Here is a 27341-nt window from a genome sequence, read left to right as displayed (position 1 = left end):
CCCACACATACATATGTTATGTCCATCAAGATTCATCCAGAAAAACGCATGTGTACCTCACTGCCTGACTCATGCAGCCCTGCTTATGCAAACACTGGAATCTGCTGTTGTCGATGACAGCTGTGTGGGGGGCTCCCACCCTTTTGCAGAGTGACACATCGGGGAACCCTGGCACCTGCCCCAGGAGGTGGCTCCTGGCTGCCCAGGAAGTCATAGGGCGGGCCATGGAAAGAGCGCGGGGCATGGGGTCAGGAAGCCAACCCTGGAGTCTTGAACTCCGTTTCGTCCTCCACATTAATCCCTCCCCCTAGTGTCAGGACCCCACTCCTTCTGGTCCTTGTAGGACAACTTGAAAGAATTCCTCAGATTTATCAAACAAGAGGCTGTCGAACTCTCAACTAAAAGAGAATGAAGGAATCATTCACTCATCGAACACAAGAGATGCATCTGGCCCAGCTGTTGTGGCTCAGTGGTTGAGCATCGATCCATCTATGAACCAAGAGGTCACAGGTCAATTCCCAGTCAAGGGTACATGCCCAGGTGGCCAAGTCCATCTCCAGTAGGGGGCGTGCAAGAGGCAGCCTATCAATGATTCTCATCATTGATGTTTCTATCTCTCTCTCTCTCCCTCTCCCTTCCTCTCTGAAATAATAAAAATATAATTTTTTAAGAAGATACACATCTGCTCTACTGTGGGGTGGGCACTAAGGATTCACTGAAATGAATTAGACTGCAGGGGAGAAAGAAAACCTGTGGGGTGTGTGTGTGTGTGTTTCAGGCAGGCACTTTAATGTACTTTTTCACGCACACATCACTCATCCGTTTCACAGGTGAAGAAAGGGAGGCTCAGCAAGTGAAATGACTTGTCCAAGAGCACTCAGCAAGTACACCGAGCGTCCAGGCTGACACCAGGCCTGAGCTGCTGAAAAGCCAACTGTTTTCTTTCTCATCTGACCGCCCAGGTATTGGACAGGGGGGGCTGAAGCTTGTCGGGCATGAGGGTGACCCTCCTCTGAGGTTTTAGGGAGACCCGCCCCCCCGGCAGTGGCTTGGAGAACGGACTAAGGGGAGGGCGGTGAGTTAGGGAAGGACAGACGCCTCGGGGAGGTCACCTGGGAGCCAGGCCTGCGCGGGAACTGTGGGGAGGGGCCGAATGGACGGGACTGAGGCTGCTGGGCCAGGCTGCTGCGAATTGGTTTGGTCTGGGAGAGGAACAAACAGAACGCCATGGGTCACAGGCTCTGAGAAAGTCCTCCCCCGGCTCCAGGCTCAGACCTAGGAGGCAGGGACACCAGGGAAGCCCCATCACAGCTCTATTTCCTCTTCCTCTTACTCAGGAAAGGCAGAGCTGAGGTCGTGGGAGAAGGAGGACAGGAGGGAGGAGCAGACATGCTTCTCCGTCGCCCCGTCTTGCACTGCAGCTCTCGAGGGGATGCGCAGGCTGGCGGGCCCAGGCCAGGGGCGTGGCAGTCTTGTCAGACACAGACGTGACCAGCCTCGTGGGCAAGCCAGAAGCTCAGGGTCATCAACGGCTCTCCCTCCTCCCGGGCCCCGCATCTGTCCAGTCCCCAAACAAGCCCATCCCACTGCCCAGGTATTTCCCTGTCCATCCTGGCCACTCACTCCCACAGGTTCATCCTCAAGGGCTCCCTGCTTCCATTCCCTGCCCTCACCTCCTAGCCCATTCCGTCCAGTGTTGCCGGACCATCTTGCTAAAGGGCAAGAGTCCCATCACTCCCCGGCCTCAAGCCTTCAATGGCCCCTCAGTGGCCTCGAATGAAAGCCCAGGCCTCAGGACGTGGCTCCCGCCTTCTTCTCCGCCCCAATGCACCCACCTCAAGCCTTGGGGTCCAGCCATATCAGTTCCCAGCACAAACTGTGTTATTTCTACCATCCACATCCTTGTTTAGGTGGTTCCCCACACCTAGAATTTCCCTCCCTCCCCTTTGCCCTTCTTCTGGCTAATTCCTACTCATTATCTAGGACTCAGCTCAAGGATACACCCTGTAGCAAGACTGTGACCCTCCCTGCAAGGTGGGGTCAGGCACCTCGTCATAAGCACCCCGTAATACCTTATGTTCCCGGGTGACCACGCTAACACACTGGCTCACGATTAGCTGTGCATGTCTGCCCTGTTCACAAAGGAGCTGGCACACAGTAGGCACTTAATAAAGAACGAAAGGGGAGAGGGAAGGAAGGAGAGAGGGAGGGAAGGGCAACAGGCGTTGGAGGGACTCAAAGAACACAATAAGTACAACAGGGAGGATCAGGAAAGACTTCACAGAAAGGGTACGTAGGAGTCATACTTTACAGAAGTTGGACTTTGGTAGGTGGAGAAGGTAGGGAAAGGGCAATTCAGGTTGGGGGGTGGGGGTGGGCAAGACTGGCCCAGCCGGCGTGGCTCAGTGGTTGAGCGTCGATCTATGAACCAGAAGGTCACGGTTTGATTCCTGGTCAGGGCATATGCCCAGTTGTGGGCTCAATCCCCGGTGAGGGAAGTGCAGGAGGCAGCCGATCAATGATTCTCTCTCATCATTGATGTTTCTCTCTCTCTCCCCTTCTCCCTTCCTCTCTGACATCAATACAAATAGTTTTCTTTGAAAAGAGCAAGACTGCTGAAGGGTAAAAGTGTATGATTTGGTGGTGGATTTCAAACAGTGGTGGCTAAGCAGGGGGCGTGGGGAAGGGTGCATAAAACCAGAATCATCTAGAAGTCATGTGAAGTGGCCAGCCCACTGCTTATCAGTTTTGGGGCTACAAGTAACAGAAAATGCAAAACAGTGTAAAGGCAGGGTGGCCGGTGTCTCATTCCTACCATCTTTCTGCTCTGACGTGCTCAACATGCTCACCCTCATATGTCTCAAGACGCAGCAACAGAACCAGGTTATCACACGCCAACCCGACCGTGTCCCATGACAAAGGAGAGGCTGTGTCTAAATGTCTCTCTTTGGGATGGAGAAAAGCTCTTTCCCCACCACCTCCAGCAAACGTCCCTTCATATTTCAGAGCCAGGACACTGCCACGTGTCTACACCAGTCACTGTCAAAGGGGACAGGACCGCAGTGACTCGCCCGTGGGGCTGGGACTGGACTTCTGGAGATCAGTGTTCTGTCGGCAGGGAAGAAGGGGAAGGGGGGTTCGATGAGCAACCAACAGCGTCCGCTGCACCTTCCTGCCCACTCGCCTCCAAAGTGCGCCGTTCAACGGAGAGGAGCGGGCAAAGATCCCACGTCTCCACCCTCCTGCCGGTCTATTTTCGGGCTCAGGAAGTAACTGTCTTAGGAGAGGAAACACGCTGCAGACTATTATGGAAAGACCCATAAACAATACCGCACGCAGTTCGCTCTTCGAGATCAGGAGTTTGGGGGGAGGAGAGGTAGGAAACAACAAGGATGACTCTATTCCAGAGAGAAACCCCAAATGCGCTTTATTTTAACTCAGAGTTTTGTGTGTGTTTATGAGGATATTTTTCTATTGGTTTTCAGAGAGAGTGGAAGGGGGGATGGGAGGAGACAGAGAGAAAGAACATAGAAGTGAGAGACACATGGATTGGTTGCCTCCTGCACGCATCCCGACCAGGGCTGGGGATGGAGCCTGCAACCAAGGAACTGAGCCCAGGACCCTTCAGTCCGTGGTCTGATGCTCTAGCCACTGAGCCAAACCAGCTAGGGCTTAACTCAGAGTTTTACCTTGCCCCTTGGACAAATATTTTCCTTAGAGACTGCCCAAATAACCACCAGCACGTTCCTACCACAGAGACTTTGATCGGCTATTCTCAGCCTTAACGACCTTCCCCACTCTGTCCACTTCCTGAGATCCTGCCTACTGGGGACGAGTGAGCTCCCAGGTACCTCCTCCCCCAGAACTTTCTCTGACCACCCCTCTGGGATCACTGTCTCCCTTCCCTGCACAGGCGTGGCTATTCTTCTGGAACGTTCCCATGGTGTGGACATCAGTCCAAAGTTATAAGCAGTTCCACATCTTTCTCTTCTCATCAATCACCTGTAGGAAATTTTAGTGCGGGGACCTAGATTTTTCGTCTTTGTGCCCTAGGAGCCTGGCACGGAGGTGGGTCTCCAGGCAAGGTCTGTGCAATGAAGACCTGACGTGGACGTCCTTCTATGTTTCCGCTGCCCATTGATCATGCTAATGAGAACGCTTATCCCGTTGGGAAGCCACTCACTCTTGTGAGGACCAATTATGGGCCCGGCCCTCAGCAACTTGCTGTACTGCTTTATTGAACACCGTTTAAGGAAACCTGCACGCGCTCACAAAATCTACCAAAAAGGAAACTGAAGCTCAGGAGGCTAAAGGCAGACTCTTCCCAAGGAACGAGGGCACGGAATTCAAGTTCAAGTCTTTAGAGATAATAATGCATCGCGGTCAAGGGTGTGGCCACTGAACACAGACCGACTGCTTCAAATCTTGCTACCGATGAGTCACCTGACCGTGGGGAAGTTAGCTGGCCTCTGTGTATCTCTATTTCCTCCTGTATAAAATAAGGATAAAGATAATGCCTATTTCCTAGGGTTATTATGAGGATTAAATGAGTGCGTATACAAAAACTGCTGAGTGTTGGCCATGTATTAATACGCAATGAATATTAGCTGTCTTTATTGACTTCAAAGTCAGTTGTTTTCCCATTGCATCGTGACACATGCTTCTACCGTCCACCCACCAAATCACCTCCGGCAAGAAAGGACAGATCACTGGAGGCTCACAAGTTCCATCCAGAGGAGCAGCCGCAGAGGACAAAAGGTCAAGGGTCAGAAGGCAAGGCCATTCACAAACTCCGCCCCACAGCGGCCCTCAGCTGCCGCTCAGCCCTCATTTGTGGGATTCCAGAGGGACCTTCGAAGGAAAGAACATCACATGGGACAGGAGCCAGCTCGGCTCCCCAGTGCCCAACTCTTGACCAGACAGAAAGAGTAGCCCTTCAGTTAGAGGGTGCATAGCCCTGGGCATGGGTGCAGAGCCCCAACAAACACTGCCAGTCGGGGTTTAAACGTCTGGAGCCCAGAGGTTATCACAGAAACTTGTTCGGGACCCAGGAGAAGTGACACTCTCCGGGGTATGCACCGCTGTGCCCAAACCAGAAGGTGCAGGAGATGAGAGCACCGGTGTAACAGAGCAAGCTGAAAGAGGGCGCCAGCCAGAGTAAAACCAAGATACAAGCCCACCGGCGTGGCTCAGTGGTTGAGTATCGACGTATGAACCAGGAGTTCACGATTCAATTCCGGGTCAGGGCACATGCCCGGGCTGTGGGCTCGATCCCCAGTGTGGGGTGTGCAGGGGGCAGCCCATCAATGATTCTCTCTCATCATTCATGTTTCTCTCTCTCTCTCTCTCCCCCTCTCCCTTCTTCTCTGAAATAATAAAAATATAATTTTTTTAAAAACAAAAACAAAGGCATAAAGTAAGAATGAGAAACTCTAATGAAAGAATTCGACCCAAGGATTCGGCCAGGATGATCCGAAAGAGAGCCAACGAACATTTCTAGAAGTAAAACAGAGTCGGAAAGGCGTTAAAAACTCAATGATGAGGAAATTCAACAAACATGGCAACACAGCTGAGCAAAGGAAGCCCAGGCACGTGGTCATCTGCATGTGCCGGGCACAAGGGGGCAAGAGCAATGACACAGAGCCCCTCCCCCCGCCCCCCTTAAGAGATGCTCAGTCTGCAGGTGAGGCAGCCATCTGAGCAAAGGCACTTCCAGAGGAGAACGGCATCCTTGTGTGGAAGGCTTTCCCTGCATCCTCTCCGCCCGGAACAGAACGTGCAAGAAGAGGAGGCAAGGCAGGGTCCGTGGGAGACCCCGGAACCTCTGGCTTCCTGTCCACCAGCCACCCCACTCACCCATCCTGTCCTCTGTCAAGAGTAATAATACCAGTAGCACAGAGAACCCCAATATGCCACGTTCACCTATGATTAGCAGTATTTTACTCCATTTGCTCTTTTCTCTTATTCTCACTCACATATAATGTTTACAATATATATATATTTTTTTCTTGACCATTGGAGGGCAAGTTGCATCTCTCATGTCCTTTTACTAGACCACTTTCTGCATCTCTACACCAAAGGATAACTGTTTAGACACAAAACTACAGTGAAATCGGCACGCAGTATTGCCACACGCAGGGCGCTATGAAGGCAGCATCCTTAATGGGGAATTCATTATTAGCCCTGATGAGGGAAATGCAAGCAAAGCCACGCTCTTGGCTTCCTGTTCTGCCCGGGGGCAGCCTGCGCCCCCCTGGTCTCCGGAACCCGCTGCCACATCTGGGGGAAGCGAAGCGCTGACGGGCGCTCTTCTTTATCCTGCGTTTAACCTGACTCCGACTGAGACCCGTCCGTTGGCAATGCACTGCTTGCTAACTTTTGTGTTTTTCTAACTGTGCACTTTCTCATTTCCTGCCTTAGAGGAGGAGAGGAAGAGGAAATGCCAAAAATATTACAAGACAAGCTGGTTTGTGACATTTCCAAGGGATGGGGACGGAAGGGGCTGGCAGGGGGACCTCGGACAGCAAGGGGCCCGGGTCTCTTTGCAACCCAGCCCTCTGGCGGGCGACAGAGCTAACGTGGCCCTCCAAAGTGCCTAAGGTCGCAGGGAGCCAGCTGTTTCTGGAGAGTCTCTGAAACAAAAGCCCATTTTCTCCAGATAACTGAGAGGATGTTCAAAATCTGGTCTTAATTAGCCCTCACAGCTCCACGGCTACGTGACACAACACAGTGTGTTTTCTTTAAAAAAAAAAAAAAAAAAAAATATATATATATATATATATATATATATATATACATATATATATACACACACACACACACACACACATATACATATATATATATATATATATATATATATTTTTTTTTTTTTTAATTTCAGAGAGGAAGAGAGAGTTAGAAACATCGATGAGAGAGAAACATTGATCAGCTACCTCCTACTGAGGATGTGCCCGCAAACAAGGTACATGCCCTTGACCGGAATCGAACCTGGGACCTTTCAGTCGGCAGGTCGACGCTCTATCCACTGAGCCAAACAGGTTAGGGCAAAATTTTTTCTTTTTTTTTAATTTCAGAGAGGGAGAGAGAGAGAAACATCAATGATGAGAGAGAATCACTGATTGACTGCCTCCTATACGCCCCATACTGGGGATCAAGCCCACAACCCGGGCATGTGCCCTGACTGGGAATCGAACCGTGACCTCCAGGTTCATAGGTCGACGTTCAACCACTGAGCCACGCTGGCCGGGCGTGGTGTGTTCCCCTGATGTTCACCTCCAGTTATTTTCCCTCTGAGGGTCAGGATGGGTTTGTCCTGCCCGAGGCACACACTTTCCTGACTCTCCTGCTGGGGGAACAGGGCTGGCTGAGGTGGAGGATGCCGGCTGAGGCTCTGGGGCCAAGGTTTTAGGTGGACAAAATGTGCAGGTGTTGGGATTCATGATGTGCAGGGAATGACCCACAACAGACTTTTAGCGAGCGCACCAACCCATCACGCGCCCCACTCGGTCCTGGGAGTGGGCTCAGGGTCGGTGGGCCGCGAGAGCGTTTTCACGGGCTGGTGAATTCATTCATTCATGAGTCCGAGTGACAAGAGCGGGCGTCCCTGGGGTGAAAGTAAACTATTTGGCCTGCAGCCCAAGAGCGCAGTGAAATGAATCCTCAACTCCAGCTCCTCATGTGGAGTCCGGTGTGGAGAAGAGCTTGAATGTAGGAATGAATACACCGCCATGAAGGAATGAACTTGGGGAGGACAGTCAGGATACAAGTGGAGACTGACCCCTACCACGCATCCCTGCTGTTGTGAAGACTCCCCTGGCCTCCTCTCCCCAGAGCTCCCGTAACACCTTCCCTTACCAGCTCCCAAAGGCGCCCCCATCCAAGTCCCCAGGACCTGTGAATGCGGCAGGCTACATGGCCATGGGGAAGTAAGCTGAAGATGGAAGGGAGGTTGCTAATCAGTGGACCTTAAACCAAGGAGATCATTTTACATGGGGAGTGCATTCCAGGCAGAGGGACCAGAATATGCAAAGTCCTCTATGCACAAGAGAGCTTGATGTGTTCCTGGGAGTGAGGGGAGTCAGGGAGAGGGTGGCCTGATATAACATAAAAGGTCCTTAAAAGTGGAACAGGGAGCCCGACGGGAAAACCAGAATGATGGGAGCATAAAGACTAAGACCAAGATTGTTGGCTTTCGAGATGGAGGAAGGAGACCGTGAGCCAAGGAATGCAGGCCTCGAGCAGCTGCAAAAGGCAAGGAAACAGAGCCTTCCCCTGAGCCTCCAGAAGGCAGAGCCCTGCCAACACCCTGATTTTAGCCCAGGGAGACTCCGTTCAGACTTCGGGCCTCCGGCACTGTACGAGAATAAATTAGTGTTGGTGAAGCCACGAAGTGTGCGGTAATTTAATCTGTTCCAGCAGCAAGAAGAAACGAATATGCCATTTGTCATCATACTTACCCTAACATAATTTTCAATGATATGCCTATCCAACTCCCCTCAGTAATGATGATAATAATAATAGCTGAAGCTAACATGTGTTGAGCACTTACCATGTGGCAGAGTTTTTCCAAGAGTTTTACCAAGTTTCTCATAGATGCAAGATACTGTAAAAAGGTCACTTCCACAGAACACTAGGCTGAAGGTAAACACAGGGACCTGGGAGTGGGGGAGGGAGTTAGAGGCATCTTCAAGGGGATAAAGACACAAGTGTATTTTAAAGGATGAGTGGGAGTTAGCCTGGAAGAGAGGCAGAATATTCCAGGCAGGGGGAGAACGTTAGAGAAATGAGACGCAGTGCGTGTGCTGGCAAGCACCCTGGTGCTAGCTTCAGGCTGATCATTTCTGCATTAGTGTCTCCAGCCCCCAGGTCTCCTCTGGGATCCAGTCACATGCCCTCAGGCCTGCCTGCAGTCTCCACCTTTATGCCTGAGCATGGCCAATAGGGAGCCTCGTTCTCTGCAGGAGCACGTTCCTCCTCTTCCCTGTCTCCCAAAGTGACACCCCTCTGTTCAAGCCACAAGTCATCTTGGAGCCCTTCCCCCTGCCTCACCCTCATATAATCCATCACCAAAGCCCATCAATTCTACCTCCGAGGTCTCACAGGCGACACCTCTCCACCTGCTCCCCGAACACCTGGCCCAAGCTCTTACCATGGCTCCTGGATTAGTGCAATGGTCTCCTAACTGGACTCCCTGCGTCTACGCTTTGTCCCCTGTGATCAACAGTTCATCCAGCAGTAACCTCTTCAAAATGTCAATCAAATCCCACTCCTGAGCCTCCTCTCACCGAGGCTTCCCTTTGTACGGGTGGGAGGAACCTCCCCAGCATGCCTGGAACCCGCTGTGTCATCTGGCCCCTGTCTCCCTCTAAAACCTCACCTTATGCCACTCCCCCACGTCACTCCCTTACACTCTGCTCTCCCCCTCCTCCCCTCACTCCCAGGAGCACATCACGCTTTTTGGTGCATAGAGGACTCTGCACATCCTGATCCCTCTCTTGCAACCTCTCTGCCTGGCCAGTTCTTCAACTCTTCGGTCTTAGAGAATCCTTTCCCTGGCCAAACGGGGACCACTCCCACCCCACTTCCCTTTGGTCATGATTTCACTGCCTCATGTGTTTCCTCGATAATAAGAGTCACAGCCTTTCATCTGTTAGAAGGTGCCTGCTTCTCTGCTTTAGCCTCGCTCTTCTATTGGAACACAAGCTCCACGAGGGTAGGGCCCTACCTGGTCCGTCGGGACTTCCCACCCTGCTCAGCATGTGGAGTAGACGAATGGAAAGAGAACGTGGGAGGCTGACACCGAAAGATGAGGCTGGAAATAGAGGGCCTTGAACCCAGGGCCTCATCCATCTTTGCACAACTGGCACCTCCCACGGGGAAGCCACTCAGCCATGCACACTGGGTGAAGGAGGCATGACCATTCCAGATGAATCTGAGAAACGCCGTCCCTTCTGGGCAAGGCTCCCAAAGGGGTTCCCTCCCCTCCTCGGGACTCCTTAGGAGGTAACGTGTCTGGGGCTTACGGCAAGGGCTCCGTAAGAGCTAGCTGTCACCGTTATCATTGCTTCTGTGGGAAGGCCTCGAGCATCCCATAGAAAAGGCTTCTTCTCGAGCCCGTGCCAGTTACAGTGGGTGGGAGAGAAGTGGGAGGAAGCGACAAGGAGGAGACATGAGAATGGGGTGCAGGGTCCAGGGCAAGTCAGCCGCCCGGGAGCAGCCTGGGGATGCTGATGGGCAGGAGGGTCCACCAGGCACCGGGCAGGGCCCCGTTTGGATGCACACAGTCCTTTGGGGGCCTGAAAGGCTCCGGCTGATTTTGAAAACCTGGCTCCCTGTGGCTGGTGAGGATTGGGGAGGTGGCGAGAATTTCAATTTCCTTCACCAAATGGCAAGCTTGTGAAAAAGTCCTTTTTCTCCAACATCATCACATACTAAAATTGAAAACCCAGCCATTCGGAGGAAAATAGATGGGCTGCTTAGCTCACAAGAGACAGGAGGGCCGAGAATCAGGTCTGGGGAGTATCCCAGGGTACACTGTGTGCTAAGACGCTGCCCTTTTTCTGGACCTGGGAGGCTCTATTTTTCATAAAGGGATGGGAGCAAGAAAAGTAATTCCCTACGTAATCAGCCACCCATTTTTATATTCCAAATCCATTGGGTGGCTGCATCTCCAAATCCATTTAGTGGCTGAACAGCATGGGTTAGAGAATTTTTTTTTAAACTCTTTATCTCAACATATGCAGTTTGAGATAACCGCCTATATTTTAAAATAGCGGTAATAGACAAGACAGAACAAGAGAAGACACTAAACCAGAAAGGTGATCATATAAAGAAGACATTCCCAAATGATTCATGCCTGACAGATCACAAACTGACAGTGAGAGGAGAAAGGCCACGTGACCTTGGGTAAGTCACGGCACCTCTCCCAGCCTCCTCTGTATAACAAGAAGGGGCTCAAACAGTTGTTCTCCAAGACCCTTTTTTCTTTCTCAGAGGTTGAAATCTGATGCGTCCAGACGACCTGCATCTTCCTGCTTTACTCCGGCCCTCCAAGTGCACACCAGAAAGGCCCCGGGGTAAAGGCTGCAGTGGAGAGAAAACTGGCCTCCATGCTCGGTTACGCTTGACAATCCCAAACAATAATTACCCAGCGGCCCAGCCCTGCCCTGCCCGTCATCCCAGCACCAGCGATGCCAAGACAACCTGACCGAGCCTGTGGGAAAAGCGGGAGAAAGTTCTTGTTCTTTCTCATCAGCGCAGGGAAAGCAGAGGTCGCGTTAACGATCATCTGGCCCGGGCCCTGAACCCCCTGCCCAGTGGAAAAATAAATCATGAAAGGGAACCGCTTCAGGAATGCCCGAGAAGAACGCTCGGGATGGCTGGAACCGCACAACGCCGGACGCCAGGGACTTTTTTCTTTTAAACTTCACGTCGCTCTTAGAAAACGCAGCAGGTCCCCCAATGGTACACGCGTTCCATCCCCCGCCACTTCCCAGTCTCCCGGGGAGCCAACGCCAAGCCCCGAGCGGGAACCTTTCCTCCCCATGGGTTTCATCTGCTTTCAGCAAGTGGCCCGGAGGTCCCGGCCTGACCGGGGTGCGGGGACCCGAGGGCCCGGGAGGCCGGGCCGGCCCTTCCAGGAGCGGCGGGGAACTTTCCTCCATCGTGCCAGGGAGACAATGCCCGGGCCCGCGCTCCGCACCGGGAGGGCCCCCATTGGCGGGGCCCCGCCACCCCGCGGGGCGCGCAGTCTCAGCCCTTCTCAGAGGGCGTGCGGAGCCATCCCCCGGGTTCCCCCACCCCCATCCCCCAAACCCACCACCTCGGCGCCTCCTCGGGGCCCTGCAGAGCCTGGGTCTGGAGCCCTCCCCGCGGACAGGGGCATGCAGCCTAGGGCCGGCCCAGCGCCCCGTCCCGGCTCTTCTCCACGCGGGGCCCAGGCGGGGGCTCCGCCGACCCAGGGCGACCCCGCCGAGCCCGTCTGGGTGCCTGCAACTCACCGGGACCTGGCGGGCCGCTGGGCATTATTCCATCGCGGGCTCCGCGCTGGCTCCCCGGCAGCGGCGCACACGCCCGCGCCCCGGCCCCCTCGGCCGAGCGATCGCGGCTCTCGGAGCGGAACGCAGGGGCGCCGCCGGGAGCGGAGGGCGGGGCGGGGCGGGGCGGGGGCGCGGGCCGGGCTGCCCGAGCGCGGAGTGCCCGCCCGCGGCGGCGGCGGCGGCCAGGCGAGGCGCGGGGGGCGAGCGCGGCGGGCGCAGGAAGGGGCGGGCGACCATGTGCCGAGGGGAGGAGGCCGCAGCGACGCGCGCGGCTCGGACGAACCCGCTCGGCAGCGGAGGGCGCGGGTTTCAGGAAATCCAAACACTTCGACAGGAAATCGGGATCCTGACTAAGCATTCCCGCTCCGCGCCGGGGGCTCCCGCCGCGCTTAACCCTTGGCCCGCCGGCACGCAGGCGGGGAGGGGGCGGGGGTGGGGGGGAGACAGGCGGGGTCACTGACACCTGGCCGTGGGGGGTGGGCACCGAGGATTCCCACGAGCGAGCTGGGCCGGGGGCCCAGGGGTCTGGGGGCCGGCACCCTGCCCCTCCGCCTCACTCCCCCTCCAGCCTGCCTCCTTCTTGCCCAGGGGTGGAAGCCATGGGATCTGTCCGCATCAAACCTTGGCCTTGGGAGGTAGATGCCTTTCTAAAGCCCCCCAATTGCAGGAAAGGGGCCTTGGCCTCTCTCTCTCCCATCCTGCAGAGGACGAACTTGCAATCTCCAAGCTCCTAGCCGTGTTGTCAAGAAAACAAATGACTTGACCTGTCTGCCTCCGTTCCCTTCTTCCACTTTGCTAATTTCCTCACATTTTGCCCAGTGCCAGGGACAGTATGGGGATAGTGCCGCAGTAATAGTATGGACTTGGGGCTCTGACCCGCGTTGGAATTGGGCTTTGCCTTTTCTCCAGCTGTGTTACCTTAGGTAAGTCACTGAACCTCTCGGAACCTCCCTGCCCTCAAATGTGGAATGAGTAGGTAATCCCGCTCCCACAGGTTTGATTTGGGAATCCAGTGTTTAGACGGGGACTGGCACACTGCAGATGCTCGAATAAATGACAGCATGGCTGACCTTTTCCCCACGAGACCTCAGCGAAAGGAGGGCTGTCCCCTGCGGGCTGCACCCTGTGCCCATCTATGCCTCCTCACAAAGCCTTGGGACTTCTTTTCCCTCCTAATCGCCGCCTGGTTATGTTTCTTTGCAGCGTTTCAGAAACTGCCCTCAGCAGAGGCAAAGGTGAGTGGCTATTTCTGGTGAAATCTGAAACTCAGCAAACTTCACAGAACCGGGGGTTTTGCTCTTCACCTGAGTCAGGACACGGGGTGGGGTGGGGGGTTGTCTGGGAGGCCACACAGAGGTGGAGAAAACCAAAGGAACTCTCGGTGGCCCGTGGGAGTGATCCGCTGCAGTTCCCCACGGAAATGCCACACGCGGGGGGGTTTCCACGTGGAGGATGCAGCTTGGTGGTTTTGCTGTAAGTGTTTCAAATTCCTTTGAAACCAAATCAGACTTTGAAGAGGGAACAATGTGCCCGTGAGTGAAAACCAAAGCTCGCAATGAACCTGCTAGGAACTGAAAGTGAGCTGGGTATCCGCCCCTCTGCTCCAAGGAAGGACCAGACACCAGTTTTAGACCGGGTTTGACTCTTTCCTGCAACTCTTTCCGTGATCAGAAGCGGTGGGAGCTCTGGGTTGGCATTGGGAGTGTAGGGTCCTGCCCCAGGGCCTTTGCAGCTGCTGCGCCCTTTGCCTGGAAGACTCTGCCCTCCGGAACTCAGCCCACAACTCAGAGGTCCGCTCCTCCAGGGGCTTCCCTGGTCATTTGATCTCCTTGTCTTCGGCACCTATACTCCCGCCCACACCTCTCCCCACGCCACGTCACGTGCCCTGTTTCACTGCTCCATGGCCCTTGTCACTATTCCATGTTTCCTGTCTATCTGGCTGCCTGTTTATTGTCTGTCTCCGCTGCATGGGCAAGCTGTGTGAGAGCAGGACAGCTGCTTGTCGCCATCACTCAGTGCCAAGGACAGTGCCGGCCCATAGGAGACCCTCAAGAAAGACATGTCCAGCCCAGCTGGCGTGGCTCCGCGGTTGAGCGTCGACCTATGAACCAGGAGGTCACAGTTCGATTCCTGGTCAGGGCGCATGCCCGGGTTGCGGGCTGAATCCCCAGTGTGGGGCGTGCAGGAGGCAGCTGATCAATGATTCTCTCTCATCATGGATGTTTCTATCTCTCTCCCTCTCCTTCCCTCTCTGAAATCAATAAAAATATATTTAAAAAACAACAACACACAAACAAACCAGAAAGACATGTCCAGTGAATAAGGGGGCCAAGGAGGTGAGAGCTGCAAGTTCGCTCTGGCCCTGAGCTCCCTTAACTTCTGCTTTGCTGAGAGGCTTTAAAGGGGAAAGCCCAGAGTAATGGCAGAAGCGCCCGTCGGCTTTGTTAGCGGCTCTGGAAAGTGAAGACGGTAAGTCATTAAGACTGGCAGCCGACCTAAGTGCAGCCTCATTGGTACAGCCCCGTACCGGCTCCTCCTTAGTGCTCCCCAGCACTTCTGTTCTTTGGAGAATGTATTTATCGCATTAGATGCTTGCTCGGCGAGTGCTCGCCTACATCAGAGGGCCAACTCTGAGCTGGAGAGAAAGGAAAGGAGCCGTACTTATTGACCACTTACTCTGAGCGGGGCCCTGGGCGAAGTGGATTTGAACTCATGAAAAGGCTATTTGGTTAAGTGCCTGTGATGGGCTCAAAAACCTTCTGGGCACGGGATCAGCAAAGATAATCTTCGTGCTCTCTAAGAAAGACAGACAAGAAGGCTCTGTTTAGAAAACAGACAGGTGCCCTAGCCGGTGTGGCTCAGTGGACAGAGCGTCGGCCTGTGGGACCAAAGGGTCCCGGGTTCAATCCCAGTCAAGGGCATGTACCTTGGTTGCAGGCTCCTCCCCGGGCCTGAGCCCTGCTTGGGGCACGTGCAGGAGGCTGTGCTTCTCTCACATTGATGTTTCTCTCTGTCTTTCCCTCTCTAAAAGAAAGCAGAGAGGTGGTAACTATGAAAGAGGTGTGTCCAGACTCATGGGCTGTGTGGAGCATGGGGGAGGGCTCCTATATGGGGGGGAGGTGGGGTGTCTTAGTCTGTTCAGGCTGCTATAACAGTACTGTAGATGGAGCGACTTCTAAACAACACACATTTCTTTCTCCCGGTCCTGGAGGCTGGGCAGTCAGGCATGGGTGTGGACAGGTTTGGTTCCTGGTGAGGACCTGCTTCCTAGTCTCCAGACAGCCTCCTCTCGCTGTGCCCTCACGTGGGGCAAGGGGCAAGGGCAAGGTTGCTCCCTGGGCTCTGTCTTATCGAGGCACTAACCCCATCATGAGGGCTCCACCTCGTGACCTAACCGCCTTCCAAGGCCTCACCTACGCTATCACTTTGAGGGCTAGGATCTCAGCATAGGAACTGGGGGGAGCGGCACAAGCAGGAGATTCGAAACCACTTCCAAACAAGCGGGAGCTCTTGAACTCGGTCTCAAGGAAGAGAGAGGTGAGCTTGACCTAGCCAGGTGAGGAGGCACAGGCCTGCCAGCCAGAGCAAAAGCCACATGTGCTGGGGATGCTCAGCTCAGGGTCTCCCGAGCCCACCTCAGAGCTCACCTGCGGCTGCAATTGGTGCCATCTGTCCAAAGCACGCACTGCTCCTCCTCTCTGCCCTTAGCCAGGCAAATTGCCCAACAGCCATGGGGGAGCCCCCACCAATCCGTGGATAAATGTCCCAGCCTCCCATCCCTAAGGGGGAACAGTCCTACAGCGCTTTCAACACAGGTCCTCAGATGAACCCCAGCAGTAACTCTCCCTAGCTCACGGTTTATGCTCTCTCCCCTCCCTGCCTCACTTTCTCACTCCCTTATTTTTCTTCCTGGGATCAATCACCTCCCAAGTCACCCAGTTGCACCCAATTCCTTGCCTCAAGATTTGTGTCTGGGAAACCCAATCCAGGACAGAATTCATTCATTCATTCGTTCATTCATTCATTCATTCACAGATATTGAACAGGTACCCCCTGTGGGCCTGAGCAAAGACTGAGCATGGGCATATCATATATTGGGGTAACTCTACGAGGTTCAGCACAGTCTGAGGAAACAGTGCATGTTCAGACACAGAAAGCAACAGGTCTAAAAAGCTTTGCGCCATTTTACAATTGAAGAAACTGAGGCACAGGAGTGTTGAGTAACTGGCCCAGGACCAGACACTCAGTGCACAGAGAAGCTTTGGAGTCCAGCCTCGTAACCACCACCCTCTGCTTCCTTTCCTGGCGGTCAACGCTAGGGGTGCAGGCTGCAGGTGAGCTCACCCATGGGCAGGTGCAGAGTGAGAAGGCACTGGGATCAGGACTGAACCCTGAGGGACACTGCAGGTGGCAGAGGAAGAGGTGCCCTCGAAGGGAGGGAGTGGTCAGAGAAAGGAAGTGGAGGAAAACCGAGGGTCAAAGGACAAAAATGCTTTGAAAAGGAAGGAACGGCCAACATGCTCACATGCCCCAGAAAATTCAATCAAATGAGGATTAGAAAGCAAGTGCCATTTTGCCCGGCAGTCAGAAGGCTGGTAACGTTTGCCAGAGCCGTCTCAGGGGAGTGGGGGGATTGGAAGCCAGATTGCAGTGGGTTGAGCACCGAGTGGGAGACAGCAAGTGTAGACAACTCTGCAGAAACGGGCCTAGCTGGTGGGAGGTAAGGGCGGAGGAGGCTTTAAAGAGGGTGGGCGAGTGAGCATCTGTGGTTGTCGGAAGGTCCCAGAGAGGGGGAGGTTGAGGAGGAAGGGCGGGTCCCTGATGGAACAGGTCCTGAGGGTGCAAGGGGATGGGATCTAGAGTGGGGAGGCGGGGACAGGCGCCGGACCAGAAGAGGGCCAGAGGGAAAAGGTACAGAACTCTCAAGTTCCATCCTGATGGGTACCCTGGATTTATAGCCTAGGAGTTAGGTGGGCTCTTAAGGGCCCCCTAGTTTAATTCCTCATGAAACTCATGCTCTGGGGGAAATGAATTCATTCAAATGCAGGTGAATAAAAAGTGACTTCAGCCTCATCACTGGAAAAGAAATAGCAAAAGAAGCTATTTTAGCCCAAAGTAGGTTAGGGAAGTAGGAAGGAGAGGATGAGCAGGGGAGACACTGAAGCCAGAACAGGCGCAGCTTGGTGACTGGTGGTTGGAGAGGGGTGGGGGGTGGGGGGTGGTGGTGGTGAGAACATGCAAGGTGGGGACCATGGTGCTCACCTGTGAGGAGGAGGAGGGGGAGGGGGTGTTTTTAACTATGACAAAGAGCAGGGGGCGGGAAGGCTTTGAGGAGGAAGATAATGAGTTCCTGTTTTGCTTTGTGCTGGGAAGGCAGTGTGGGTGGCCGGGAGGAGTGTGCGGCTCTGCTGGCCTGGGGAGGAGGGGGGGGGAGGGTTGAGGGTGGTAGGAAGGGGGAGACAGGGACCTGCACAGTTGGTGAGTGGGAGAGTAAGCACCTAAAAGCCAAAACCCTTTTCACTAGCTCCTCAATCTTGTTTCTAACTCAGGGTTTCTCAACCTTGGCCCTGTCAACACAGTAGACCAGATAGTTCTTTGTTTCGGGGGCTCCTTGTACTTTGTAGGACATTTAGCAGCCTCTCTGGCCTCTGCCCACTGGATGCCACTAGCAGGCCCCCAAGTTGTGACAACCAAAGTGTCTCCAGACGTTGCAAACTGTCCCCTGGGGGGCAAAATTGGACCCAGTTGAGAACCACAGCCCTATCATCTTTTCACGTCACTTGTTGAAAAGGTGCAAGTCTGGATCATCTTTTTTAATCCCAGTTGTGGAGTCAGGTGACCTGGGTTTAAATCCTGGTCACTCTGCCGGCGTTAAGGTTGCTTTGTTTTTGATTTTCCTCTGTGAGACGAGAGAGAGGATGAAGAGAAGTCACCCACGTAAAGTGCCTGCTCCGTGTGGAGCTCCCCCAGTCAGCCTCCGATCGTCACTTACGTCATTGCTCATGTCTGGAGTGCTGTGCAGGCCCAGCTGAGACATGGAGCAAGCACTTGAAGTTTGGGCCTGGAGATACGGACATCAGAGATGTGTCACAGACAGGAGGGCACACAGGGGAGGCTGCGGACATCGACGGCAGGGCCTGGAGAGAGAGCAGATGGAAAGAAGCGAGTTTAAGCATGAGCCCCAGGGAACACCTCAATTCACGGAGCAGCCGGAGGAAGAGGAGCCTGTAATTGAGATGTGGGTGGTCAGCAATGTAGGCAAGGAACCAGCTGTGCATTTCTCATCTGCTGACCTTTGAGGGGTGGGAGGTACGTCAGCTGACCGCGGGACTGTGGAATGATGGTGATGTTGATGCCATCATGGAGTGCTCACCTTGAGTGAGGTGCTGCATAGACATCAGTGCTTAGGAACCTCTATGTTCATTGCAGCGTTATTCACAATAGCCAAGATATGGAAGCAACCCAAATGCCCATTAATAGGAGAGGAGATAAACATGTTGTAATAACATGTGTACAATGGAGTATCAGTTGGCCATAAAAAAAGAGTGAAATCTTACCATTTGTGACGCCTGGGTGGGCCTAGAGGGTATTATGCTAAGTGAGATAAGTCAGTCAGAGAAAGACAAATCCCATATGACCTCACTTATATGTGGAACCTAAAGAGCAAAATGAAGGGACAAACAAAATAGAAACGAACTCATGGGAACAGAGATCAGACCGATGGTGGACAGAGGGGAGGTGGCTTGGGGAGGCAGGGTGGAAGAGGTGAAGGGATTAAGAAGTACAGATTGGTAGTTACAAAACAGCCATGGGATGTAAAGTACAGCATGGGGATATAGCCAATAACATGGCAATAACTAGGTACGGTGCCACGGGGGTACTTAAGATATACAGGGGACCACTTGGAGAGAGGATGATTGTCTAAGCACTACGCTGTACACCTGAAACTAATACAAAATAATAGGGAATGTAAATGGTAATTGAAAAATAAAATTAAAAAAAATACTCATTGAATGCTCACAACAAAGCTATGACTTAGGGGCTACTTACTACCCCCAGTTCATAGATGAACACACTGGTGCATAGAGAAGTACAGCGATGAAGCAGGGTGAGCCCGTCAGAGCAAGGGGGGGGGGGGGAAGGGGGGTAGAAGGGGAAAGGGCCTCTCGTGCAGAGCAAAAGCAGAGCCCCTACCCCCTTGTGCACCATCAAGGGAACAAAGATGTGAAGGGCTGGAAGGCAAGACACACGGGCCCCCACGAGGGAGACTGCTCAGCGGTGCCGGCTCCAGCCACATTGGCACACAAGACAAAAGGAAAACTCGGTCACACTAAACGTATCTTTATTTTAAAATTAGGTATTTTGGTCACGTTGCAATTTTTACGTTGATTTTTCCTTTTTAAAAATAATGCATGAAGCCCGACCCGTGTGGCTCAGTGGTTGAGCATCACCCTATGAACCAGGAGGTCACGGTTCAATTCCCGTTCAGGGCATATGCCCGGGTTGTTGGCTCAGCTCCCAGTAGGGGGCGTGCAGGAGGCAGCCGATCAATGATTCTCTCTCATCATTGATGTTTCTATCTCTCCCTCTCCCTTCCTCTCGGAAATCAATATATATATTTAAAACAGTGCATTAAAATATTTTATCTTGGTTACTGAATTTGTTGGTGCCCCCTAAGATGGACTTAACAAAATGCCAAACTCTCCCAGCCTCCTTGCCCTCACTGCTTACAATTTAGGTTCCAGCCTGCATCGCTCCCCATCCCCCCGCTGGGAGAGGGCCAGAATCCCCACTCCAGCCCCACAGAACCAGAGCCAATGGGGAAGAGGTAATTCCCCAGCAAACCGGATACTTTGAGGAAGAGGAAGTGGCTACTGACACCAAGACCAAACCAATGTCCACTACAAGAGGTTCCTCTTTGGGCCACCCGGGGACCCTTGGTGCAGAGGAGAAAGCCTGGTGGGAGTGGCAAGAGGAGGGAAGGGAAGGGGAGGTGGGGTCAGCACACAGGGACACGCATGCACTGCCGTCGTTTGCCTGGGTTTAAATTCTCACTCACCTACTCACAGTGTGACTTTGCCTAGGAACCTAAAGTGTTAAGCCTCAGTTTCCTGGCTATAAGATGGGGATAATGGAAGTACCCATATCATAAAGTTGTTAGGAGGATTAAAGGAATTAAGCCACGGAAAAGTGCTTAAGTGTAATAACTGTTCAGTGTTCTTTCTTTTCTTTTAATTGCGGTATCAGCATTTTTATTATTTTTCAAGCTACAGAATAATGAAGGAGAGAGAGAGAGAGAGTTGGGGGAGCAAGAGAAGAAGTCAGTGCAGAGGGACACACAGAAGCATGAGGTGAGCCATGACACTTTCCTTCCCCCTCCCCCAGCTGTGAATACCTGTGAAACATTCTCACGTTGAACTTGCCAATTCACACAAAAGTCAATGACTGGGGAAGGGTCACATGCGTGGCCAGCTGGGAAGGGAGAGAATCCAGATTTCCTAATGGCCAGGGAGGTGTTTCTCCAGGAAAACCTGGCCAGCATACTCTATCTAGTCATTGTCAATCCTCGAGTCACCATAGTTGAGCTAGGCCACTAGAATATGAGCTGTGATGAGTCTTTCCCATCGCAGTGTTCCCGAGACCCCCTCTTTGCAAAAGCCGGACCTGGGTCCTGTAAGATGCACGACCAATGGCATTTCCTCTGGAGATGCTGAGCATCAGGGAAAGTGCTTTCTGTCCAGAGGTTATTAATTTTAAAAGCTTCATTTATAGCTATCATGGAGCATTGTGATAAAAGGTCAGACAAGTGAGTCATTGCAGCACCCTCTTAAGGAAGGCAGATCCTCTTCCATTTCGTGTCAAATGAATAAGGGCTTTACCCCCTTCTCCACCTGGGAGTCCCAGGCAGCCCCAGACAAGACTTCCCGGGCCTTTTGGGGTGGGGTCTACCTCTCTATGTTGCCAAGGCTTTGGGGATGAGTGCTGGGCACTGTGCCTCTCCCCTGTGGACCCTGAGGGCAGGGACTCTCTTATTCACCTGCACACACCCAGCACCTGTGCGCACTCCGCCCATGCCTCACGGATGAGTGTCTGCACGCTCTGTGAAGCCACCCCTCATCAGCTGCGTGAGAAAACCACCTCCCTGCCTGAGGAAGCAAAGCTGGGCAAGGAGGCCTTCAGAGCAGCCTTCTCCAGCCCCTACTGTGTCCAGGGTGGAAGCAGCTATGCTGTGTGTGTTCATTACAGGAAGGAGGAGGATCGTAACCGGTAAGAGCTACAGTGTGTTGAGTTCTAAGGATTCTCAGGCACTTTTCAGTGATTATCTCACTTAATCTCAAAATGAATTCAGGAGGTAAGACTATTAATGCGCACATTTTGCAGATGAAGAAACGGAGGCTCAGAAGAGCTGCACACAGATGATCTTTGGAGCAATTCACTGTTGACCACGTGCTCTCCTGCTGCAAACTCACCATAGTTGAGCTAGGCCACTAGAATATGAGCTGTGATGAGTCTTTCCCATCGCAGTGTTCCCGAGACCCCCTCTTTGCAAAAGCCGGACCTGGGTCCTGTAAGATGCACGACCAATGGCATTTCCTCTGGAGATGCTGAGCATCAGGGAAAGTGCTTTCTGTCCAGAGCTTTGAGGATCAAAATAGGGCATGGGATTGGGAGACTCCAACTCTAAGGAGCTTATGGTGTAGCCGAGCCATAGATTTATACTGTAAAGGCCCCTCTAGTTGTCGCCTACTGTTTCAGAAATAGAAAATCCTCCCCCGAGTGGTTTTGTAAATGGTCCTAAATTGAACTCAGCCACTGTATCGTTACCACCAAATTCTGCAGTTAACCAACCAGCCGGGAGAGTACTTGCTAGGTTGCAGCCACAGAGGTGTTTACATAACCATGTTTTAACTCCAGGTGAGAATTTCAACCTGTAAATTGCTTATCTAGCTGGTAGTAGCCGCTAGGAAACTGCCTGGGGCTATTTCAGGGAGATGAGAAAGTGAAAGGATTCCCCCAAATCCAGTTGTTGCCACCCCAGAATAAAGCACTAACAATTGAGAACTAACATTGGTCCAGTCCTTTAAAAATCACACAACATATTCTCATACAGCCGCTGGCCTGGGTTTTTAATTCCCAAGGTGGGGAGAGGAGAGGACTGCTGTGAGAGTTATTATTTTAAAGAAGAACCCCAAAGCAGCCTTCCCTCCAGGGCTATAACATCGTCCTTCATTCTACAGATCTTTGGCGAGCACCTGCTTTGTGCTAGGAACTGGACTGGTGTTGGAATGTCATGGTAGACAAAACAGACACCGTTCTAACTCATGAAGCTTATGATCTAGTCGAGGAGAAAGACCATCCTACCTAATAATAGACAAATATGCAAATTGACCGTACCTTCGCTACGCCCGCGATTGGCCAGGAGGCGCGGGGGGGGGGGGGCGGGACTCAGGGTGGCCGGGGTGGCCAATTGGGCCGGCGGGATGCTGAGCTCGCATCGCCAGCGGCGGCTCGAGCTCAGCGTCTGCGCCATGGCTGTGCTGCGGCACAGAAGGGGCCTCTGGGGCAGTGAGCTCACGTCCCACCAGGGACCATCAAAAGCGGGGGAGCTGGGTGCCTGTCCGCTCAGGCACCAGGCCTTTCAGAAGCCTCCGCGGTGCTGGAGGCTTCTGAAAGGCCTGGTGCACCAGCGGACAGATACTCAGCTCCCCTGCGATCGAAAGCAAAAGCGTGGGAGCTGGGTGCCTGTCTGCTCAGGCACCAGCGGACAGGCACCCAGCTCCCCCATGATCGAAAGCGAAAGCGTGTAGGGGACCCTTACACGTGCATGATTCAATCATGCACTGGACCTCTAGTAATTAAATAATAGACACAGATAAATGCAAATTCACAACTACTGCAGTGCTACCAGAGAGGCAAAAAGTGCAATGCCAGCCAAAAGTGGAAGGATTTGCCCAAATCAAGATAAGGGAAAATGTTTCTGAGAGAGGACAAGTAAGAATTAATTAAGCAAACAAAGAGGGAAAAGTGTTTTAATCAGCAGCGGGGGTTGGGGGAGTGGGGGGGGGGGGAAGATGCACTGAAGCCCTAGGGCAGTGGTCGGCAAACTGCGACTCACGAGCCACGTGCGGCTCTTTGGCCCCTTGAGTGTGGCTCTTCCACAAAATGCCACGTCCTGGGTGAGTCTATTTTGAAGAAGTGGTGTTAGAAGAAGTTTAAGTTTACAAAATTTGGCTCTCAAAAGAAATTTCAATCGTTGTCCTGTTGATATTTGGCTCTGTTAACTAATGAGTTTGCCGACCACTGCCCTAGGGTCAAAGGGAGTGTATCAGTTAGCTTTTGCTGCCTAACAAACCACCCCAAAACTTAGTGGCTTCAACAACAAACCATTTGACCCTGAATTCTAAGGATTGGCAGTTTGGCTGGAATCAGCTGGGCAGGTGTCCTGTGATCTTCTACATCTGTGGTCACCTCCCAGGTCAGCCGAAATGGCTTATCTCTGTCCTGCGGTTGCTCCTCCTCTGGCAGGTTTGTTGACATAGCAGCCAGCCTTCGGCGGCGGAGGTCAGAGAAGAAGGAGAGAGGAAGCTGCAAAGGCCTTTTACAGCCTAGGCTCTGAACTCACACAACCCCACTTGGGCCACATTCTATTGGTCAAAGCATCTCTCAGTATCATCGAGAGCATACAGATTTTTTTTTTTTATCAATGAACGGATTTTCAGTGGAGTCCTGTCCAGGTAACAAATAGCAGGTGGGTACCCAATGTTACCTGGATAAACGCGAGGATGAACACAGCACACTGGCTTGTCTTCAGCATCGCCCGTCCGTGAAGTATTGTACTGATGGTCTGGAACTACTTTCCCCAGCTGAGGTTCTTTCTGACTCCTAGTCTGTGCCCCCTCCAAGGTGAGGTCAGTCTTACCTAAAATGAAGCTGGAGATGATAACCTTCGATGTTTGCCCGGTGCTTGCCAAGCCTATCACCAAAATCACCAGGCGGGGCTGCTTCAACGACAGACTCCTGCCCGCCCCTCTAGAGGCACTGAATCAGTATTTCTGGGCTGGGAAACTGGGTTCAGTATTTTAATCCCACGGCGACAGATGCACCTGATCCAGCATTTGGGAGCCACTCCCTGCAAGGTAGTTCAGATGCAAGTTTTTTTAAAAAGGTTTCGAGCAGTATTATCTCATCAGCTCAGACGATGCCTCTGTAAGAAACAGTCCCACCAGAAACTTTCCCTCTGTACCACCTGCAGTACGGGTCTCCTCCCTTCATTGGATACCCACTCTATCCTGTACAGACTTTTACCATTTTATGACTCAAAAGCTGTCATTAAACTCTGTTACATATCTGCTACGCTCTCCCCCCCTCTCTCCCCAGCCCATTCCTCACTTCCAGGGACTAACTGTGAGGTCCTCGGAGATCACAAGTCATCATACTAACTTCAGTGCCTGCCAGAGGGCCTGGCACAATATGGACCCCATGATGGGCCAGTTGATTCAATCCAATTGGTCCAATAGTCCATTGGTAGATGAACGGATAAACAAAATGTGGTATATACATACATTATTCAGCCGTTACATGGAAGGAACTTCTGACACATGCTACAATGTGGATGGACCTTGAGGACACTATGCTGAGTGAAGTAAGCCACTCACACAAAGACCAATAGTGTATGATGCCACTACCAGGAGTATCTTAGAAGTCAAATTCAAAGAGACAGAGAGCAGAATGGGGTTGCCAGGAGCCGGGGGTAGGGGGAATGGGGAGTTATTGTCTAACGGGGACAGAGCTTCAGTTGTGCAAGATAAAAAGAGTTCTGGGGGTGGATGGTGGTGGTGGTTGCACAACAATGTGAATGTACCTGATGCCACAGAAAGTATACTTAAAAGTGGTACAGCCGGCCAGCGTGGCTCAGTGGTTGAGCGTCGACCTATGAACCAGGACGTCGAAGTTCAATTCCCAGTCTGGAACATGCCCAGCTTGTGGGCTCGATCCCCAGTTGGGGGCTTGCAGAAGGCAGCCAATCAATGATTCTCACTCATTGATGTTTATCTCTCTCTCTCTTGCTCTCCCTTCCTTTCTGAAATCAATAAAAATATATTTTTAAAAAGTGGTACAGTATAAGAAAATTTAAGATGGTAAATTTTATGTCATGCGTATTTTACCACAATATGAATTTTAAGAAGACTTGAACCACGGAAAGTATGGATGGTCACCAGGCATTTGCGAATAAATGAGGTTTATTTCCTGAGACAATGAGGTTGCCAGGGAGCAGCTCCTGGCCTCTATTATAACCGGATTCTTTAAGATAATGGCTCTGCGCATGTTTCATAGCGCCACTGACGGGTGACGGCCAGCTGAGGCCGGGCCAACGCAGCTAGCTCCCCAGCTCTCTATCTCGGCCTGGCTCCTGAGGCTTGGCCCCTCTCCCGTTGGCTTCTCCAGTCCGCCTGTGGTCTTGGCACTTGGAGACGGACGTGGCTCTGCCCCAATGGCTGTCTCTGTCTCGGACTCCCAGAGCTGATGGGCCCCGCCCCAGACAGATCCAGAGGACTCAGCTCCCCAGCCTCCTTGGAAGAGAGAATCAGATCGAAAGTTCTTTCTTCAACAGGGCCACGGCTTCTGTCTTCTCTCTTCCTATGGCTCCGACTCCACCTTCCGGAACAATCCAGGGCAAGGCAGCCCTTTCCCACCCAGCAGCTCTTCAGATCTCCAGCGCGGCTCTGATGCCCCTCTGCCAGTATCCCCCAGGTCTTCATCTTCTCAGATAACCAGAGTGCTAGACGCTTCCCCACCCAGGTGCCCTCGTCTGACCCCAGGGCAGTTCATGAATGTCTTCGGAAAACCTGGCTCTCAGAAGTAACTAAGTTCTCCAGGTGGCACCTGACCAGCGCGGAGAAGAGCAGGGTCAGTATTTCCATGACGAGGACCCACGTTTGCTGAATCCCGAAATGAATCCCAACATCCATTCTGTTTTTTAACTTGTTTAACCACGCACTTCCCCCGCTGGCCCAAAGTGCAATCAACGGATGTAGTTAAAACTTCAGATCGTCTGGAATATTTAAGATTGGCCCTGGAGCCATCTCAATAGATTTAACATCGTTTCACTCGATTCTTGGAAAGGTTAATTATTTCGAATCCGGACCTCTCTAGTCCTTACCTCATTTACAGTCCCGTCTCAGATTTCACAGACTGTGGTCGGCACTGGCAGATCTCCCCTCCTTCCCCTCAGAATCCAACCCGGTTATGGCTGGGATCCCAAGAGGGTCTCATGTGCGCTCTAAACAGACCTCTCGGGTTGGTCCGCCACTCCAGGCCCTTTGTAGCTGTCCTCTGCCCTCCAAGCCCTCCCACCAGGTGCCTGGCCCCACCCCGGCTCCCAGCACCAGGCACCAAACATGGAGTCCCTGCTCAGAATGATGTCACTCCAGCACCCCCAGGGCCACAAACTGGACACTTGATTCTGTTCACCCCTTCATCTCACCAGGCCCCCTCTGCCACTGTCCCCTTCAGCAGGGATGGCACAAGGGCTCCTGTCCCTTCACTCTTCATCAGCCACCCCCCAGTCCAAACACAGGGTGTCAAGAGGCTGAATGAATGGAAGCCTCCTTCAAATTCTATGCCATTTTTGGTCTCGAACACAAACTAAGCAGAAACAGTCATCCAAGCACAGCTCTGCACCCCTAGAAATCACCTACCACATTTCCTGTGCCCCCCACTCCCTATTCTACTCAGATGAACAAGCTGAGATCCAACAGGGAAAGTTATTTAAACAGAGAGAGTGTTAAACTGTGAAAAGCAGAAATGAAACCAGTCTCCTGAGAATCCCCCACCCAGGAAATCATGTGTCCCCAAAATTCCTAATAAAGTGAGGCACTTTCATGAAATTTACCTGAAAATTTCAAGTTATTTTTTAAAAGTCCAGCCAGTGTTGGTCAATGGGTAAGCATCGACCTATGAACCAGGAGGTCATGGTTCAGTTCCCAGTCAGGGCACATGCCCAGGTTGCGGGTTCCATCTCCAGTGTGGGGCGTGCAGGAGGCAGCCGATCAATGATTCTCTCTCATCACTGATATTTCTATCTCTCTCTTCCTCTCCCTTCGTCTCTGAAATCAACAAAAATATATTTTTAAAAAAAGTCATTACAAAATCATGTTTTGTGTTAAGCCCCAGTAGTTCACCCAATCCATCTCTCTCCCTCACCCCAATCTTTTCCTGTTCCTTGCCATTCTACACCATTTGGGTTTCAGATAGGAAAAGGAATCTAGCAGTGATACTGCTGGCAAACATGAATTTTTT

At 52.5% G+C, this 27341-nt stretch overlaps 1 protein-coding gene across 1 annotated transcript in view; it reads right to left on the bottom strand.

Annotated features, from left to right (window-relative positions):
- ASAP1 (ArfGAP with SH3 domain, ankyrin repeat and PH domain 1) overlaps window positions 1-12219 on the bottom strand; it is a 217895-nt gene extending 205676 nt beyond the window's left edge. The window contains exon 1 of the mRNA XM_079796332.1: window positions 12003-12219. The gene's annotated coding sequence lies outside the window, so the exon portion shown is untranslated. The remainder of the gene's footprint in view (window positions 1-12002) is intronic.
- Window positions 12220-27341: the final 15122 nt, after the last annotated feature.

Source organism: Cnephaeus nilssonii (assembly GCF_951640355.1).
Source record: "Cnephaeus nilssonii genome assembly, chromosome: 18".
In the NCBI taxonomy this organism is placed as follows: Eukaryota; Metazoa; Chordata; class Mammalia; order Chiroptera; family Vespertilionidae; genus Cnephaeus; species Cnephaeus nilssonii.
Note: the sequence above shows the minus strand (reverse complement) of the source record. Positions and strands in the feature narration are given on the sequence as shown.